At 46.5% G+C, this 11,262-nt stretch overlaps 1 long non-coding RNA gene across 1 annotated transcript; it reads right to left on the bottom strand.

Annotated features, from left to right (window-relative positions):
• Positions 1-376: 376 nt before the first annotated feature.
• LOC147729488 (uncharacterized) lies at positions 377-10,897 on the bottom strand. The gene is made up of 4 exons (XR_015308547.1): positions 10,758-10,897; positions 10,612-10,668; positions 10,365-10,525; positions 377-628 (listed from the first exon to the last, which is right to left on the bottom strand). It is a non-coding gene; the product is annotated as an uncharacterized LOC147729488 (long non-coding RNA).
• Between the last annotated feature and the right edge of the window lie 365 nt (positions 10,898-11,262).

Genomic DNA, 11,262 nt, shown 5'->3' with positions numbered 1-11,262 from the left:
AATTGGCAGGGGGTGGGATTCCAAAGAGTTTGACACCAAACAGAACATGTTTCCATGCAGCCATTCCAAAGTTAGCATTTACCGCAAGGTTATAATACACTTATATGTATATGGTCTGGCTGCATCACAGAACAGCCCCATAGAATAGGTTCCGAAGGCTGCAGAGGGGCTCTGCTCATGAATGAAAAGGTAAAGGGTGTCTTCAAGGGAATTTGTTCTAAATATATTTATGATTTCAAACTATTCGGTAGGACAAATTAATGATCCCAAGATTTAAACTAATCAAAGAATATTTGGTCACATAAATTTCATAAATTGCAAGATAATGACAGTCAGCAAACAAATACACAAAAACAAAACAGAGATAAACTGGTGTATAAGAGAATATTGAGTTTATCTTTGAGTACAAAAAGGCAGCAAATCTTTATATACAAATATAGGAAACAGACCTACAGGAATTACAGTAGTAAATCAATATTTCACACTGCAGGTACTGAAAACACCCTTCCTATGCAACAGGTTTATAAATAAATTCACAATAGGAGAAGGCGATGGTCGACGTTTCGGTCTCTTATGTGTTCATCTGTGAGACCATCTTCAGGACTGTGTAATTTATATTTGTAATGCCCTGTGGTAATAAGAAACAAAAATATTTACAATTACCTAGTCATCTAAACTTTGAACAATCAAATATTACACCCGGATTTTGACTGAAATACAACACATAAATACGAAAAAACAACCAAATGTACAATCATTATAAATCTAATTGATATAATATATTAATCATATCAAGACACTTCATTTGGAAAGACTATTTACGAATGATCCATATTGTTTGCAATCATTTCAACAAGGATTAAGGATAACCGTCATCTACGTAACCTTTTAAAGTACAAAAATCACCTAACATCACAGTACAGTATCCTATCCTCATATGTCCACAGATTGATATTCAAGCAGGAGTAAAATACCAGATAATCTCATCTTTATTCGAAATCACACATCAAAAAAATGGTTATGCAAGCTGAGTTACGGCCTAATTCTGAAATCAATAAGATGTGGATAGCCTGAGGCTGAATGAGTTACATCAAACATGACATGCAGTCCAAATCTAGCGCCTTGAGACCCTCTGGGTGAGTAGCGCGCTATATAAATGCTTTGATTGATTGATTGATTGAATCTTTGATAGCAGATAGAAGGCTATGATGGATACAGAACAGGTCCAAAATGTAAAGGCTGATGGTAATTATCACCAAACAGAAGAATACTAGTGTGTATATTGAAATACCTTATTTAACCACAATGCCACAAGATTGTCCACGTCTCTGTCTACAGGCAAATTTAGTGCAGAGAGTTACTAATCTAGGGACAAGAGTATTTGATTAAAGTCTGAAATGTAATCATATCCAGGTTTTTAAAGACTTTTAATGTAAAGGAAAATACCTGAATTGTATTTAAAACAGAGCAATCTGTGTGAAGATACGTGTGACTGCTGCACATCAGAAGGAAGACACACAATGTGTGAAGCAACACCGTAGTCTCTCAAGCATGTAGAACACTCGATTCGATTCTTAATGTGGAAACCATGTGAGAAACTAGAATTTGTAGTTTTAGAAAAAAACTGTAGTGGCGCGCACAAGTTGTTGCACGTCACGTAATGACGTGACGTGCGGGCGGCCATTTTGGGTGGCTGCGCGCGCACCCGATTCAGAGGCGCGAAAGCCGGCCGGGAGCAGGATCGGCTCGGCGCTCTTTAGGGGATATCTATAATTATAATAAATAGAGCGTTATACCCATCTGTGCAGCATGATTATTTCAGGGAGCAACATTACAGTGGCGACGAGGTCGGGATGCTACACCCCTGCACCTAAGAAAAAAAAACAAAAAACGAACGCACCACAAGGGCACACCGAGGGAGACAGCAGCACACCGGTGAACCCAGATCCAAACAGGGATCAGAACAGCACGGCCAGGCAGCCATGAGGAGCACAGTGTGGATGAAGTTCGAACAAAAGACATTGAAGAAGGTACCAGACCCTAAAGAGAGCGGCAGAGCCCAAACACACCCAGGGGGGGAAGGCAACCTGGCAAAGGAGACTGAAGGCCCAGGCGTAGTCAGGACAGAGCGCGCCAAACGCAATCGACCAAACGAACCTGAGGAACCGCGCTGGCTACCATAAAGGAGGGGGCTGACACTGAGAGTCCCCAGTCGCAACCAGGAAGGCAAGAAACGGACAACACCCCAGGTAGTCCCAGTAGCGAAGGGAGCACAGCGCCCACAGTCAAGGAGGAGAAAATGAGCACACCAGCGGGATACGCAATAGCGCCAGTCCAATTCCTGCCCAAACCAGGGGAACCACTTATGAAGTGGGAAGACTGGAGAGAATATATAGACAACTTCATAGGAGTCCTAGAAGATGAGAACAAGGAACAATTTAACTCCAAAAGAAAAAAAGCGCATACTACTACTCAATCTGGGACCAGAAGGACTTAGAATTTACAAAAGCCTGCTACCCAAACCGAGAGGAAGCACAGACGACGATGTGTACGCCCATGCTATTGAACGAACACTACCGGCCGACAGTATGTGTGTCTGTCAACAGATTTAACTTCCAACAAAGGAAACAACGTCCCGGAGAGTCGGTAGAGGAGTATGTGGCGGCCCTGAAGAAGCTGGCAACCACATGCAGGTATGGAGCATGGGAGGAGGAGTTCATCAAGGACCAAATAGTGATGCACACAACGAGTACGAACGTACAGGACAAGCTGTGGGCCAGTAGGGATACTACACTTAAGGAAGTAATGGTCATCGTCAAAAGGGTAGAGTTGGCACGCAGATGTGCAGATGCAACAAAGAAGGAAACGACACCCAGTACAATGGTAAACAGAGTAGATGAAGAGGAACCGCGCAGACACTACATGTATAAGAGTTCTGCCCCAAAGGGACCAAATAAATGGCAAGGTAACCCCGGACCACCAGGGAAACAAGCAGGCAACAACAATAAGAAATCGTGCTACAGATGTGGAAGCTGGTCTCATGAAGCACACAACAGGAAATGCCCAGCGTTCCGGGCCAAATGTATGTACTGTGGCTTAATAGGCCATTATGAGAAGGTGTGCCGGAGGAAATCGTCCAAGAGCATGGTGAAATACGTTGGCCAGGGTGATGAAGACCAGGAAGGAAGCGCAGAAGAAGAAGAAGTAGTCACAGTTCTATGCATATACGACCAAGTTTTGTGTGTGGACGGAAAAAGGACAACCAAACCTGTGTTAGAAATGACGATTGGCGGAATACCCATAAGTGTAGTAGCGGACACCGGATCTCCCTACACCATCGTCCAGAGAGCGGTGTGGAACGAAATATTCAGACCACACTTGGGCCCAGAACTAGAGAAATTGGACATCCGACCAGTCACATACAACGGCGATCGTATACCAATGGCGGGATTCCGACCTTGAAGTTCGAGTTCAGAGGACGATCCGCATTCTGCAAGCTGTACATATCAGAGAAGGGACCATCGGTCTTGGGATGGCTGGACCAAGGCGACCTGGATCCAGGAGGAAAAGAACAGATACTTCCCACAGAACCAGAAGTGTGGCCAGACCTGGCCAAGTGGAAAGAGGACTACCCTGGAGTGTTTGGAGGCACAGTGGGGAAGCTGGAGAGATTCCTACACAAAATTGTACTGAAGGAAGGAGCCATACCAGTCGCTCACAAAGTAAAAAACGTGCCCATAGCGGTGAGAGATGCGGTTCAAACGGAACTACAGGACTTGGAAAAAAAGGGAATAATTGAACCCATCACGTGTGCAGAGTGGCTCGCGCCATTGGTGGTAGTCATGAAGCCCAGTGGGAAGGTCAGGCTCTGTATTGACCTGAGGGAGCTAAATAAGAACATTGTGGTGGAGAAATTCCCTCTTCCAAGGATCGAAGAAATGCTGGCAAAAACCAGGGGAGTCAAGTGGTACTCCACCATTGATTTGACCTCAGCTTACCACCAAATAGTCTTGCACCCTGACAGCAGAAAACTGACGTCATTCATCACCCCATTCGGATGCTATCAATTCTGCCGCATGCCGTTTGGACTGGCTTCGGCAGCCACAGTTTTCCAGAAATTGATGCACCAGTTGTTTAGGAACATGAGTGGCGTCCAGTACTTCCAGGACGACATCCTGGTAATGGGGCGCGACAAAATGGACCATGACTCGAAGCTCAGCAAGGTGCTGAAGACCCTGGAGGTGAAGGGCCTCACGGCAGAATGGGCCAAGTGCCGATTGGGCCTAGAGTCGGTAACCTATCTAGGCCACGAGATAGGGGTGCAAGGAATCACGCCCAAGGCAGAAAACGTAAAAGCGATCTCAGAGGCTCCGCCCCCCACCAACAAGGAGGAGGTCAGGTCATTCTTGGGCATGGCAGTGTATTACAGCAAATTTGTGGTACACTTCGCCTCAAAGACACACCACATGAGGATGCTGACTAGGGAAAGCACCTCATTCCAGTGGACAGCGGAGGCCCAAAGTGAATTCAAGACCATTAAGAAAGACGTCGCAGGAGCAGTACCACGCCAAGGATATGACCCCCAGGGCACAACGGTGCTCACAACCGACGCCAGCGACAAGGGGCTGGGGGCGGTACTCATGCAAGATCGTGGACAAGGAAAGATGGAGACAATCAGTTTCGCATCCCGTGCATTGAGTGACACAGAAAGGAAATACAGTGTGATCGAAAAGGAAATGCTGGCTGTCGTGTGGGCCATGACAAGATTCCAGCAATTCCTATGGGGTATCCAATTCCAACTAAAGACAGATCACAAGCCCTTGGTGAAAGTGCTAACATCCAGCGGACATGCCAGTGCCACCCCCGAATATCGAAGATGACTCTGAAGTTACTTGAGTTCAGGTACGACGTAGAGTACATTCCAGGGAATCGGAACAGAGTAGCAGACTACCTGAGCAGAACAGCGGCCATGGAGCCAGGAGAGGAATACCAAGCAGGGAGGGAGGAGATGGTAGCACTCATGGAGGACCAAGAGAGAGTCATCAGCAACCAAGAGTTGGCTGAGGCATACGAGGAGGACAGCGCCGTGCAGGAAGTGAAGTTGCACATTGTCAAGGGGTGGCCGGACAAAAGACAAATGAACGACAGCCTCAAACCATACTATGAGGTCAGGGAAGAATTGTCGTTAGATGACCGGGGAGTATTCATGTACAGAGGTGATAAAGTCATCCCCCCCAAGAGGCATTATTCCCAAGTTACTAGACATCCTACACGAGGGTCACCTAGGCATAGGAAAAATGAAGCTAAGGACCAAACAAAACTACTTGTGGCCAGGCATGGATATACGGGCAGAGAGACACGTCAGAGATGGTCTACAGTGCCAAGGAGCAGACAATTTTAATTTTAATTTAATTTAATTTAAAGGAGTTTGTAGAGCGCCTGGTGACGCCTCCCGGCGTGTCCCCGCGCTGTGGAGAGAGTGTGAGATAGTGTAGAGGAACCAATCACAAGGTAAAGAGGCAGGTTTTCAACTTCTTCCTAAACATAGTTTCATTATTCTCCATCCTAATATCCAAAGGAAGAAGGTTCCACTTCCTAGCAGCTAAAGTACGGAATGATCTGCCTCCCATTCTAGCTTTTTTGGGGCAGGTAGTTCTGAGCAGACCCATTCCTTTAGATCTAAGCGACCTGCTAGGTTCATAAACAGATGCCAAGTCCGACATATAAGCCGGTGCTCTGTGATGAATTATTTTATGGCACCATAGCATAGCTTTAAAATCAATCCTCTTCCTGATTGGTAGCCAGTGGAGGGCTGCCAGAGAGGGGCGTGATGGGGCTCTGCGGGGAAGCCTTAAGACCAGGCGAGCTGCCGCATTTTGTAAAACCTGAAGCTTTTTGATGTTTTTCTCAGTTGACCCCATGAGCAGCACGTTTCCGTAATCAATACGGGACGTTATCAGTGCTTGCGTCATGGTACGCCTGGAATTGATGGGTAACAGGTCAAGGGTGCGGTTCCGAGTTTTCATCACCCCAAAGCATTTGCCTACAGTTTTTCTTATGTGGCTATCAAAGGACAGTTTATTATCCACCCACACACCCAAATTCTTCGCCTCTCGAGAGGGGGAGGGCAAAGGACCAAAGCAGCTGGGCCACCACTCTGTAGTCCATTTGACCTCATTGCCACCAATAATGAGGACCTCCGTCTTTGTCCCATTGAGTTTCAGACAATGGTCATTCATCCATGTGGCAAGTTTGGTCATGCAGGCATTGAAGTTATCAGCTTCCTTAGAGGGGGCTTGGGTCAGAGATATAAGAAATTGCGTGTCGTCGGCGTAGGAGACAAGCTCCACGCCGAACGACTGCACTACCTCTGCCAAAGGGGCCATGTATAGATTAAACAGGGTGGGACTCAGGGCAGAGCCCTGAGGAACCCCCTGCTCAAGCATCACCCTGTCGGAGAGAGAAGTCCCCCTTTGGACTTGAAAGCTCCTGTTGAGCAAGAAAGCTTTCCGCCATCCCAGTGCCTTATTGGTGACTCCCGCTTTGTTTAGACACTGTAGCAAGATGGAGTGTGCTACAGTGTCAAAAGCGGCACTGAGATCAAGCATGATGAGGGCCATTGTCTTTCCCTCATCTGCTCCCTCACGTAGGGTTTCTGTGGCCCTCAGGAGAGCTGTCTCCGTAGAGAAACCAGATCTGAAACCCGACTGGGATTTATGGAAGGCATTATGGGTCTCAAGATGTTCCATCAGTTGACTGTTAGCAATTTTCTCTGCTAACTTGGCCACATAAGGTAGCAGGGATATAGGTCGTAAATTATCCATTATGTCCGCACTGATGTTGGGTTTTTCCTTAATGGGTAGCACTATTGCCTGTTTCCATTCCTCCGGGAGACAAGAGGTTGAAAAGGAGGTTTGTAGTAGGTGCCTCAGATGAGGTTCCAATACTGAAAAGGCTTCCGCTAAAATTTTTGGTGGTGCCGGGTCCCGGGGCGATCCTGATTTAATTTTATTGCACATTTTGGACAGAATCTCATAGGAGGGAACTACAAAAGACTTAAGGCACACAGGAGTAATTACAGTTTTATCATTTTCAGTAAAGTCCGTGGCTCCGTTTAGAAAAACTTGTGTAGATTTTACTAATTTTGCCAGCAAAATACTGAGCAATCTTATTGCACGATTCCACAGAATCATTTTGGGTGGGGGAGGACATCTCCACTATAGATATCTCTTTGTATATTTGAAACAGTTCCCTTGAGGAGTTGCCTGCTTCCGTAATACGAGTGTGATAATGCTCGGCTTTGGCCAGGCGAACTGATTTGTAATATTCTTTCTGTGCTATTTTATAATGTATTTTAGTATCTGCACAGAAGTTATGGCGCCAGGCTCTCTCAAGTTTCTTGCAAGCCGTTTTCAAGGTCTGTAATTCTTGGCCGAACCACGGGGCAGTTTTCTGAGGCCTCCTAACATTGGACATGGTGCGGCTAGGGGCTGTGATGTCCAGGGCCTTAGTGACGATATTGTTTAGATTTTCATTAGCTACCTCACAGTCAGCTCCTTTGGGAGGACCTTCGTCTTGAACAATTTGACTGAAGGAATCTAGAGTAAAATTCTTCCATTTACTGCGTGTGTATCTCAGGGATTGATGACGAAAGAGCTCCGCTTTGTCAAGTTGAATTGAAATGGGAATAATGTAATGATCCGACCAGGGTATGGGTATAGGATCAGAAGTATGCACTCCTAGCCAGTTTCCAAAGACGGGGTCTAGCAAGTGTCCTAGTTGGTGTGAAGGTTCTTTATTTTTTAGGTCAAGTTGAACCGATTGCAGTTCCATTCGAATATCAACTGCGTCTTTATCTAAAGAATCTTCGAAATGGGCATTAAGATCTCCTAGAACTAACAATTTAGATTTCCTTAGTGCTAGATGGGTGACCGCCTCCATTAGGGTGGATGTGAAGTCATATAGTCTACCCGGTGGTCGATATATCAAAAGACCAGAGATCGAATGATTGGGACCAGTGTTGATTGTAAAGGTGCCAGCTTCACTATGATCAACCTGTGTGTGTGCAAGGGAGCAGACGAGAGGAGCTCTAGTAACAACGGCAATGCCACCTCCTCTACCGTCCTTTCTATCTAGCCTAGATATGGAATATCCGTTAGGTAAGGCCTGGATAATGTCCGGATCTGAATGTTCATCAAGCCAGGTTTCCGTTAAGAAGAGGATGTTAAGATTCTGGTCTTCAAGCAAGTGGTAGATTTCCAGAGCATGTTTGCGAAGAGATCTGCAATTCAGTAATGCTGCTTTGATGGTAGGCCCAGTGCTAATATCTGGGACTTGAGGGAGGGGATCAAAGCGGCACCTCCAGCATTTTGTGAGTGACTGGGCCAGCATGGTGTGCTTGCAAATGGCAGGCGTGTCGGGTTGTAGTGCAAGTAATGTATGTCTGTCATACCTTATGGAAGTTTGTGTCAGGCTACCAGGGTCTGTGGCCCCGCGCCCCGTCCGGCCGCGGACGGGCGCAGACGGGCTGGACTTTGGCTCGACTTCGGCGCGCTTCCGGCGCGCCCGCTGCACGCGTCCGCTGCCCTAAGCACATTTATACTAAAGGGAGGGGTCGCTAGAGCGCTGACCTCAGCTCCCAGAGCCCGGATGTACAAGGCTCCTCCTCGCCCTCCGCATCAATCGTCCATGATTGGATGCGGCGGACCGGGGCGGGAGTGGGAGAGTAACTAAGCAGGAATGTAAATATACAGTGATTCACCCACACTGAGCGTTTTAAAAGCAATAGCCTCGATCGCTACTTAAAAACATTCGCTGTTACAACAGCGCGCGCAGTGTAGAACACAGAACAGCAATTATTAGCGCAAAGTGAAGGGGGCTGCCTCTGCCACCGGCAACACACTACTCCACGCTAAAGACGCTAAAACTATTGCGCCCAGCATTGGGAAAATTCGACCCCTGCAGAATCCGTGGGAAGAACTGTCAATAGACATTTTGGGCCCAATTCTTGATGGACAAGGCATCCAGAAGTATGTATGTGTCCTCATAGACAGATACTCTAAATGGCCTGAGGTAAAAGTAGATGAAGCCATGGACGCGGAGAACATATTGAAGTTTCTAACGGAAACTTTCAGGAGAGAGGGCATCCCCAAGTCCATCCTGAGTGATAATGGCCCCCAATTCATTTCCGAAAGATGGAACAACTTCATGCAGAGGAATGGTATCATAGCCAAACGCACGTCGATCTACCATCCAGCTGGTAACGGCCTGGTGGAGCGATTTAACAGAGTTGTGATGGGAGCTGTGCAAGCAGCGATCTCCAGCAACAAGGACTGGGAAAAGGAAATATGGAACATGGTGTGGGCGTACAGGATCACTCCCACTGGGACTGGATACAGCCCATTTCAGATACTGAGAGGTCGTGAACCATTCGCGCATGACAACCGTGCTTGGAAAGAAAAAATCATAATGAGTGAATGGTCCCCTGCAGTGGTATAATCCAACCTGGAAAAGACACAGACCATTTATGCCAACCACTACAACAAACGCAGGAATGTGAATGAGACTGAGCTGGAAAAAGGCGAGTGGGTGCGAGTAAAACTGGCAACGCTACAGAAGAAGGGAGACAGTAAATATAGTAAACCCATGCAGGTCAAGGAGGTGTATGACCGAGCGGCCTTGCTGAGTGATGGGAACGTGTGGTCCCAAGACCGCATGGCCAGATGCAATAAAGTCTTACGATGGCACCAAGGCGGAACTGAATAGGAGGATATGGAGGAACCCAACGAGGAGCAGGAACAACCGGTCGGAGAGCCGCGAGAAAAGAAAAGTGAGAGAGGTGAACAACAGGAGGAGAGAAACCCCGACAGCGACCAAGGAAACGCAACGGAAATGCACATGAGGAGAACTGACGAGAGCACGGGCTGCGCTGAGAGAGGGAAGGATAAGCACAGAGATCCAGAGAAGGGGGGCCCCGCCCCGGCTACCCCGACCAGGGTAACCCAGAGAGGAAGGACTGTGGTGAGACTTGCTAGGTTCAGAGACTATGATATGGACAACAAACTGTAAGTTACTCATTCAATGTTTGAAAAAAGGGAGATATGTAGTGGCGCGCACTAGTTGTTGCGCGTCACGTAATGACGTGCGGGTGGCCATTTTGGGTGGCTGCGCGCGCACCCGATTCAGAGGCAGGAAAGCCGGCCGGGAGCAGGATCGGCTCGGCGCTCTTTAGGGGATATCTATAATTATAATAAATAGAGCGTTATACCCCACATCTGTGCAGCGTGATTATTTCAGGGAGCAACATTACAAAAACAAAAATTAAACTGATGTCTCAATTATTAGCCGTGGGTACAATTAAATACCTGAGTGATGTCTTAATCAGCGCAGTTTATGTAAGAAACGCTATACTGCTGTAAGCCAGAAGATCAAACGAACAGCGTGGCAGGAAAAAAGCAGCAACGTTGAGGATCCTGCAAATGGAGCGCTGTATAGATTTCGTGGGATGGACCAGACAGGTTGCAGTCTAAAAAGACAAATGGGCAAACCTGTTAAACTAATCTCAGGCCTCTCCAAAGCTAACATACTCATCAGGTTATAAATAGTTGTTACCTTGATTGTCGGTGAAAGGCGTGGCCAAGGGCGAATAGAACGCAGATTAGTTGCAGTCTGAAAAAGACATATATGCAACAGTTTTGTTTATACAGCAAACTACTCTGCACTTGTTACAAAAGGTGCACTTGCAGATGTACATTTACCTTAACTGTAGTCACTCGGAAAAAAGTAGCAGCATGCCGAGGGCTGTCCGACAAGGAATAATAGCAGCCAGCGTGAATGGTGTGCTTTTCAAAGCGTTTGGAGCGCGAAATAGGACTTGCGTTCAACACGCTGAAATCGTGTTAAAGGAGAATAGCTCGAGAAATATATATACGATTGGGCGCCATCTTGAAAGGGTGACAACTAGTATTGTTTTATACTTAATGCTAATCCCTACACTACTCAGTTTATAACTAAGGTATCAGGAAGGCTGAATCAGATGTCCTTTTACACTCGAATCTCATTGAATGAAGTCTGACTTAGATGGGACACAAGAATGTCAATAAACATCTTAGAGACTTTTTCGAAACAAAATAATAATAGTTGGTATTTCACAAAAATGGCATATCATATTTGTTGAAACCGAATATATAGTCATAAATTCGGAAAATGCCGCAATAAATCGTCGAAAGATGTCCAAATGCCATGCTGACAGATTATCAAAGT

Source organism: Lissotriton vulgaris, chromosome 2_1 (genome assembly GCF_964263255.1).
Source record: "Lissotriton vulgaris chromosome 2_1, aLisVul1.2, whole genome shotgun sequence".
Classification (NCBI taxonomy): Eukaryota; Metazoa; Chordata; class Amphibia; order Caudata; family Salamandridae; genus Lissotriton; species Lissotriton vulgaris.
This window is presented reverse-complemented; position numbering and strand designations above follow the sequence as displayed.